The sequence below is a fragment of the Muscardinus avellanarius genome (genome assembly GCF_963383645.1).
Source record: "Muscardinus avellanarius genome assembly, chromosome: 15".
Classification (NCBI taxonomy): Eukaryota; Metazoa; Chordata; class Mammalia; order Rodentia; family Gliridae; genus Muscardinus; species Muscardinus avellanarius.
Window position 1 is genome coordinate 74,708,830 of NC_137801.1, and position 8,812 is coordinate 74,717,641.

Genomic DNA, 8,812 nt, shown 5'->3' on the forward strand with positions numbered 1-8,812 from the left:
ATGAGTGTAAGCCATGTTCAAATTTATGTCTCTGACAACTTGTAGCCCTATTTTCTTTCCAGGTATCTGCAATCTTCCTCAGATTCATAACATCCAAAAACATAAATTGTGTTCAGAGTCTAAGTTATAAGCACAAGAAAAGGTTGATAAAATGAGTTAAGTAACAATGATAAGGATTCTATAAAGATGTATACACTTAAATGGGAAAGAAATGTTTATAATAAAGAGTATGATTTCAGTGAATTGTACTGGTAGGGAAATATACTGAGAAAGAGTAGATTTAAAGTGAGTTGTGTAATAATGGTGTGTGTGTATGTGTGTGTGTGTGTGAGAGAGAGAGAGAGAGAGAGAGAGAGAGAGAGAGAGAGAGAGAGAGAAAGAGAGAGAGAGAGAGAGAGAGAATTAATATGAATGTATTATACCACTCGTGTTTCAGCAGGTCTTAAGTATGAGTTTTGACAGATTCTAATTTATTTAGTTTAGAGATTCCTTGGTATCCCTAAGTGAGATTCAGACATATAATACCGACAAGAAATATGTTCTTTCATTTAGATAGATGTGGATTTCAGTCCTTAACACCTTATCTAGTAACTATGAATCCTATATTTTTTTAAGCCTTGGTTTCCAACTCTGCAAAACCAAAGTCATTATCTTATCAATTTATAGTTCCAAAATCATTCTCTGAGGCCTATTCACCTTCAACATAGGCCAAACAACCAAGCTAGGAGGATATAATAGTAATCACCAACCCTGAATCTTTCAGTATTGGGGGGTTGGAGTGTAGTGATACTGAAGATTGAATTTAGGAGGGTTCTACCTCTGAGTTACACCCACAGCCCTACTTTATTTTTTAGTTTTGAAACAGAATATCATTAAGTTACCGCATCCTTGTCTCAAACCTGCAATCCTCCAGCTTCAGCATCCCAAATACTGAGATTATAGGCACGTATAAAGGTGCTTGGCTTTTACATGGGTTTTTTTTATTATTTTTTTTTTAGGTACCAGAGATGGAACTCAGGGGCATTTTACCTCTGAGCTACATACCAAGCCCTGTTTTTTATTCTTTATTTTGAAACAGGTTTTCACTAAGTTGTGAAAGACCTTGCTAGGTAGCTGAAGCTGTCTACAAACTGTGATTCCCCAGATTCTGCCTCCGGAATGCTGGGATTACAAGCGTGTGCCACCACACCTAACCTAGCTTTTTCATGTTTTTAATGGTGATAATAATGTGAGTAATTTTCCCAGAGTTGTATTGTTGCCCATGATTTATTATTCTAAAAGTTTCTCGGCTTCCCATCTGGCATTTTTTTCTTCCTATTCTTTATGTCCACATTCAGGGATCAATGGATCTGTGAAAGAACCCAGTCATTTTTAAGGTGTGTTTATTCCACCATGCATTAAGAAATTGGAAGAAAAACATCACAGTATGGGTCTGCAGAACATTGTACCCATTAAGAGATAGTGTCAGACCAATATCACTTTTCTACCATATCTTCATCAGCCTCCTTCTGGCCAGAGGAGTACAGTGCCATTTCTGATCCTCAGGATTAATACCAACCAAGATGCATCATCCAGTAATTCCTGAAATATTTGGTGATTCTGCTTTGGCTAGTGCCCAGATATTCAGTTTATGATAAAGTTCCCTTTGGAGAGAATTTAGAGGAAGATTTATAGTATATAATTGTGACAGGATCCCTTTCTCAAGGGTCCCAGGTTAATCTTTACTAAAGGAGATCCAAATCTGAAATGATTTAGCTCTGGGTTACACTCTACTACGGAAATTCAAAACTTGCTTTTACTCATAAAATCTAATGTCTTTTTGCTTTACTTGATCAATAAAAGGATGTCAATATGTTTTAAGTGACATGGTATTAAGTTATACAACACAACAGTTCTTTAAAGGCTATTATTTAGGTCCTGTTCTCCCTTACAGTAATTGCAAGTACCTTCTATTTGACAATTATTAAGTGACCCCTGGGTAGCTATACTTCTGAGATTCCATTATCTGTGCTAAAATCAGGAAACTCACGTCAATGCCACCATCTCCTACTTACATCTCACATACAGAGGAAAGCCACTACTGAACAATTCAAGATGCTAGTCTGTTTTTCTCATTAATATGCTTTTAGGTTTCTTAGCAAAATGAAAATCCTGTTGACCTGCCTGAAGACATAGCAGATACAGATTGAGAGAGAGGAGAAAAATCGCTACAGGAAAAATCAACTCCAATATATCTGTCTCTATAAGTTTGAGGAGTTCTTCCTTTTACCAGCAAAATCAAGGGATATAAATTTCATTGACTGTAAATCACCTTTGACTTTAGTTTTTTTTAAATAATAAAGCTGCTAGAATTACTTTCAACTATTCAAGTTAATAGATTGATTCCATAATCTTCACTAAGTAAATACATTCTTATCAATCCTATGGCTCCATTCCAACATTATTTCTATCCTTTTTGGCTTACCACTCTCTGAATTAATTTCTATACATAGACCACACATTTTTTCTTGATATAATTTAGCAAAACCTTGCAATTCTGTAAATGTGTGAATCATTTTCCTGTGGGTCAGGCTTTGCCCTTTTTTTCTCACTGGAACAAGACCCTCATATCCATCTTACAGACAACAAGAAATAATCTGAGAGATTCGGTATCTCCTTCAGAGACAATTTCTTTAGGGGAGGCAATCAAAGGTCTTTAAACCAGAATAAAAGAAATGTCCAAAAAGAATTAGGAATTCAAGGTTTTCATGTTAATCTAGGTGTGGTAGTGCATGCCTATAATCTCAGTATTTGGGAATCTGAGTCCGGAGGATAGCAAGTTCGAAGCCAGCCCCAGCAATTTAGTGAGACCCAGTTTCAAACAACAACAAAAAATAAAATAAAATAAAAAGGGCTGGGGGATGTAGCTCAGAGGTAGAATGCCCCTGCATTCAATCTCTAGTACCAATTATAATAATACAAATGTTACTGCTCATCTAAGTACACCTAAAGTCTCTACCCTAGGTGACAGGTATTGTTTGTCATACACACTCTTGGCATTGTAATGCAAATTTGGTACTTAACTTTGAACTACATCAATGCTATGTTTATAAAATAAAAGGTATTATTTTGGAAACATTATAAGATATATTTTATTTTGTGTCTTAAACTAAGAGTTTAGGACCCTGAACCTGTTAACTCTTTTTATAATTTCTCCAGAACACTCAGAAATAGGCAATTTATGGTACTTATAATAATCACTGATACCATAATGGTCAAGTTCATTATCACTTGATTCCCAATGCCTTACACCTTTATGTCTTTTGCTTTATTTTTTAAATTTTTTTATGTGCAGCCGGGCATGGTGGCACACGCTTGTAATCTCTGCTCTTGGGAGACAGAGACAGGAGGATTGCAACAGGCTCAAAGCCAGCCACGCGTGCTGGCTTAGGAGACCCTGTTTCCAAATAAAAATGTAAAAATAGGTCTGGGAGTGTAGCCGGTAGGTAGAAGGGCTTCCAGGAACCCCAGTACCACCAAAAACCAAATTTTATGTGCAAGTACTCCAGGACTTGTGCTATATCTCCAGCTCTAATGCCTAAACTATAAAATGTACTTTTTCTTACTCTGCCACTGATAATAATTTAAGTACTTGGAATACCATTAGTTTCCACATGCTATGGTTGTATGCAGAATGTTCTCCAAAGACCCACGTGTTAAAGACTTAGTTCCCAGCTTAGCTTTACCGGAAGGTGGTGGAAATCTTTAAGTGGAACCTAATTGGAGGATTTAGATAATTAGTAGCATGCCCATGAAGAAGTTTAGGGGCCACTGGGCTCTTCCTCTCTTTTTTTTCATACCAGTCATGAGGCAAATTGGCTTTACAGTGTCTTTTTTTTTAATGTCCTTTACAATATCCTTTATCTTTGATGTACCACTGCCTTGCCTCAAAGCACATAAACAACTGGGCCATTCAAACTATGGTCTGAAACCTCCAAATGGATCAACTGAAACAAATCTTTCTTCTTTTTAAATTGGTCATCTGAGGATGGACATGGTGGCTCATGCTTGTAATCCCAGTACTTTGAAGGCTGAGACAGGAGAATCACAGGTTTGGGGCAAGCCTCAACTACTTAGTGAAGCCCTCTGAAACTTAGTTAGACAATGTTTTAAAATAAAGTATAAGAAATATGAATGGGATGTTGCTTGGAGGTAGAATGCTCCTGGCTTCAATCCCCAGTACTGAAAAAAAAATTGATCACCTCAATTATTTTGATACAGTAATGTACAACAGACTAGTGCATTACAGATTATTAAAAAACTTATTTAGCAATGTCAACAGGGTCACCTCTGCTTACATGTCCAGTCAGTCAAGATTACCAATTCAGTTTTCCAATGTCTAGTGCTCAGTTGGCTGGGACAATTTCAGTTTCCTTTTGAATTTAATCATAAACGCATCCATGCTGGACTTTACAAAATGAGTATCATTTATATTAACGATTTGTTGCAAGGACAGGAGGATCAAAAGGAGGAGGTATTGGAAAAGGAAAAGAATGAATCTTCATTTGGGGAGGTGTTATTGCTCTTAAACCTGGAAGATTTACTGAAGGGTTGCCAATGAGCTCAGGGTTTTTGGAATTTAAAGTCACCCTGTTCCTCCCACTGTAACAGGCTGAGACCGTGTAGAAGCCCAAAACATAGATTTTCTCCATTCTTCCTGACTTATCTCCTACCAGTGCTTTCCATTAGCCAAACCTAACAAGAAAGTGGCCTAGAAAATGTTGTTTTTGCCGGGCGTGGTGGCGCACGCTTGTAATCCCTGTGCTTGGGAGGCTGAGACAGGAGGATCGTACGGGTTCGAAGCCAGCCTCAGCTACTTAGTGAGGCTTTCAGCAACTTAGCGAGACCCTGTTTCCAAATAAAATATAAAAAAGGTCTGGGAGTATAGCCTGGAGGTAGAAAGCCTCTGGGTTCCACCCCTAGTACCACCCCCAAAAAAAAGAGAATAAAAGAAAAAAGGAAAATGTTGTTTCTATATACTATTCTAATCCCAGAAAATCAGAACACAATGTAGAAGGGTAAGTATGGGACTAAGCAACAATGATTAAAAATTGACAAACTGAATACTTAAATATATAATTTAAAATATCAGATTTTGTTGTAAGATTCATGTTGGTATCTGTGTATGATATTGATATTTGATATGCTATTCAAGGATATCAGTTCTCAACCAGAGCTTCAAATTCCCACTACTGTACGTATCTAATTTTCTGACTTCCAACTAGATATTTTTTCTTTTGAAGAGGCTTGAAGTCTTTGTAAAATGGAGATATTAGCCTTATTAAATGCTGAAGGATTAAATGTGTCAGCTGCTGGCACTGGGAAGTCCTCTGACAATGACAAAATTGTGAAGGCAGCCTTCTTCGCGATGATACGGAAAGATGGGAGGAGCGAGGATACTGAAAACTGATACCCATGACCTTGGACTGCACTGAGAGAATTCATGGGGTTGCTTATATTCTGAAAGTGATCAAAGTATCCCCAGAAGGCGATAATTACTGCTAAGGACAATGGAAGACTGCTGTGAAGGCAAGTGATGCAAAGCGATGTTGGATTATTAAACTTGTTCTAGAGTTTTGGAAGGATGGTGGATACTGGGCAAAGAGAATGATATAAGCAAGTGAGTGACCATTTTTTACAATTTTTGTGCTAGGCATGGAATGAGTTTAATTAATGATTTCTAAAGTTATAATTGAAGACATCCGCTGCTCTGAAGAATCCTACTGTTTAATTAGATTATGCCTGAAATTGCTCCTCTGATGGTAATATTGTTAAAGCATAAGCAATAGAACTTGGTTCCTGGGTGTGAAGAATGAGAGAGAGTGGACATTTAAAAGGTCCTTTAACAGAAAAAGGAAAATTCAGAAGAAATACTCAGTTGGAAGATGGATGATGGTGTTAATATTCCTTTCCTTCCCTTTTTCCCTTCTTTGAAAAGGGAATTTTTCTGAGGGTGTTACTTAGAATATTAGAGAACTACTTTTTCTTTTCATGTTTTCATTGAGAAACAAGAATATATCACCTACTTCAAGTATTATTCAATTATTAAAATCTATCTTTTCTTGGACCCTTTCTCCTGTACATACATAGTTTAAATCTTTCTAGATATCTTGCATATTAGTGAGATTTAGTATAATGCAGGAAAATGCCCTCAACATGTAATCACTGCTGTAGAGCCACAGCAAAAATGGCAATGAGGAGATGCTACCTACCAATGGTGATGTGCAAGCCATGCCAAAGATGACTACATGCTTCCTATCTTTAAACCTGGAGGGTAAACTAGAAAGGCAGTGCAGTCTACCCATGAATCTGCTCAACAACTGTAAGACTCTACCTCTAAAAACCCAGAGAGTCAGAAGTAGAAAGGATGCCCCTGGCAGAGAATATGTTCAGTTTGTTTGATCCAGACACTACTACTCAGGAATCCTTCGCTGGGTTTTTATTTAATCCAGCCCTTAAAACACCCTTTGAAGTCATGTTCCCTGGGCTCAGCGATCCTGCTAACAGCAGCGCCTGGTCATTAGCAGCCTTCTCATGACTTCCTCATGACAAACTTGGTCCCTGAGCTTGTCTGTTTACATTTATAAATTTATAAGTCATTTTCTGCTTCCAGATCAGTCAACAGGTATTTTTTTTCTTTTTCTCACATTAAACACTATGGAGAAAAAAGGAAGCTGCAACATTGCTAGGGCTTGAAATAGCCAGTCCCCAAACAAAAACAAAACAAAATAACCCCCCAAAAAGCACTATTTAACCTTGACCAAAACCAAAAGAAAAATTCAGCTTTCATTTAAATTATGTGGATAGAACAATAGCAGAAACAAAACTATAGATTATACTTTAACACAGTTACACAAAGCCACAATGTATATAAGTTATATATACACAAATGTACATATATATACACATATAGATATACATATTTATATATATAGATATATACACACATATATGGATACAACTACATAGAAGAAATATATATATATATATATATATATATATATATATATATATATTCCCCAATTATCTTAACAATGGAAAAAAACTTTGTGACTATATCATCCATGAATACTTTCTCACATTCCACCTTAAAATATGTATGTGTATAGAATTATGTATAGGCCAATTTCATGAAATTAAAAATATAAAAATCTTCTACATATTGTGAGTTCTTGTGTTTTTGATTATGTAAATATATCCTGCTTTCTTTTAAACAATATATAACCATACATCATACCCTTAACAGCTTACAAATGATTAAATACAAGGAAATGTAGGTTAGCATATCAATTTTCTAACATAAAATTAAAAATAAAACTTGTCTCATATTATGGTAGACTTAAATTCTGGCACATAAAATACCATAATTATTCCAATCCCACCTCTGTACAACTGTCAAGACTTGAAAATTATACATGGCTTTATCATCTGATGAAATATTTGAGAAATAAAAACTTAAAATCTAATACTTTCCAGAAAAAAATTACAGGAAAAAATGTTAATGGAAATTATACACTGGGCAAAATATTCACCTGGATGGATGGATCTAGTATCAAATTATGTTTAGAAATATCCACTGTGCATGATTATCTGCTTTTTAGTTTTTGTAAGATTAGCCTACATGACTGAGGCCATTGGACCATGCTCTTGTACATCACTACAAAGTGCCGAGGCACTAAAATTCTCACAATATTTTGCTGACAAGTGAAACGAAGTGAAAACTAGAAGTAATAGACTAGGAAATGCATAACAACCAACTGCCTGGAAAAAAAAACAAAGACACACATATGGTATATACAACTTACCCATTTCCCTGGTGCAAATACTCTTATCAGGGCTGATTTGAAGTTACTACCTGACCTCATTAAATGTAGCACTGAGAAAAGCAGTGTTTAACCAGCCACTCTGAGTCAGTAAGAGCCAGATCTAGCATATCACTGAAACTTAATCAGAAAGAGACTCAGTTAACATAATGTTCTCCAGGGCTTTCCATCTTCTTGCAAATGATATAATTTTGTTCTTCTTTATGGCTGAATAGAATTCCATTGTGTGTATTTCCCACAGTTTTGCTATCCATTCATCTGTTGATGTAGATCTGGGTTGGTTCCATATTTTGGCTATTACAAATTGTGCTGCTATGAATATAGGTATGAATATGTTGCTATATTTCTCTGAATTCAACCCCTTTGGAAAGATACCCAAGAGTGGTATAGCTGGATCATATGGTGGATCTATTCCCACCTTTCTTAGGAATCTCCACACAGATCTCCATAGTGGCTGAACTAGTTTGCATTCCCACCAACAGTGTAAAAGAGTTACTTTTTCCCCACGTCCTTGCCAGCATTTGTTGTTGTTTGATTTCTTTATGCTTGCCACTCTGACTGGTGTTAGATGGAATCTCAGTGTAGTTTTGATTTGCATCTCCCTGATGGCCAGTGATAAAGAACATCTTTTCATGTATCTATTGGCCCTTTGTATCTCTTCTTTTGTGAAGTGTCTATTTAGTTCATTTGCCCATTTCTTGATTGGGTTGTTTGTTTTGCTAGTGTAGAGTCTTTTGAGCTCTTTGTATATTCTGTTAAGTGAGATCAGCCAAGCACAGAAGGAGAAGGTACATCTGTTTCCTCTAATATGCCCAAACTAGGAAACACAGAGGATACCAGTGGGACTCCAGATAATGGGGGGGAAATATCAGCAAAGTTTGAATGGAAAGATAGGAGAGGAGGAAGGATTATCTTGATTAATGAGGGTCTACATCTGAATATGTGTAAAA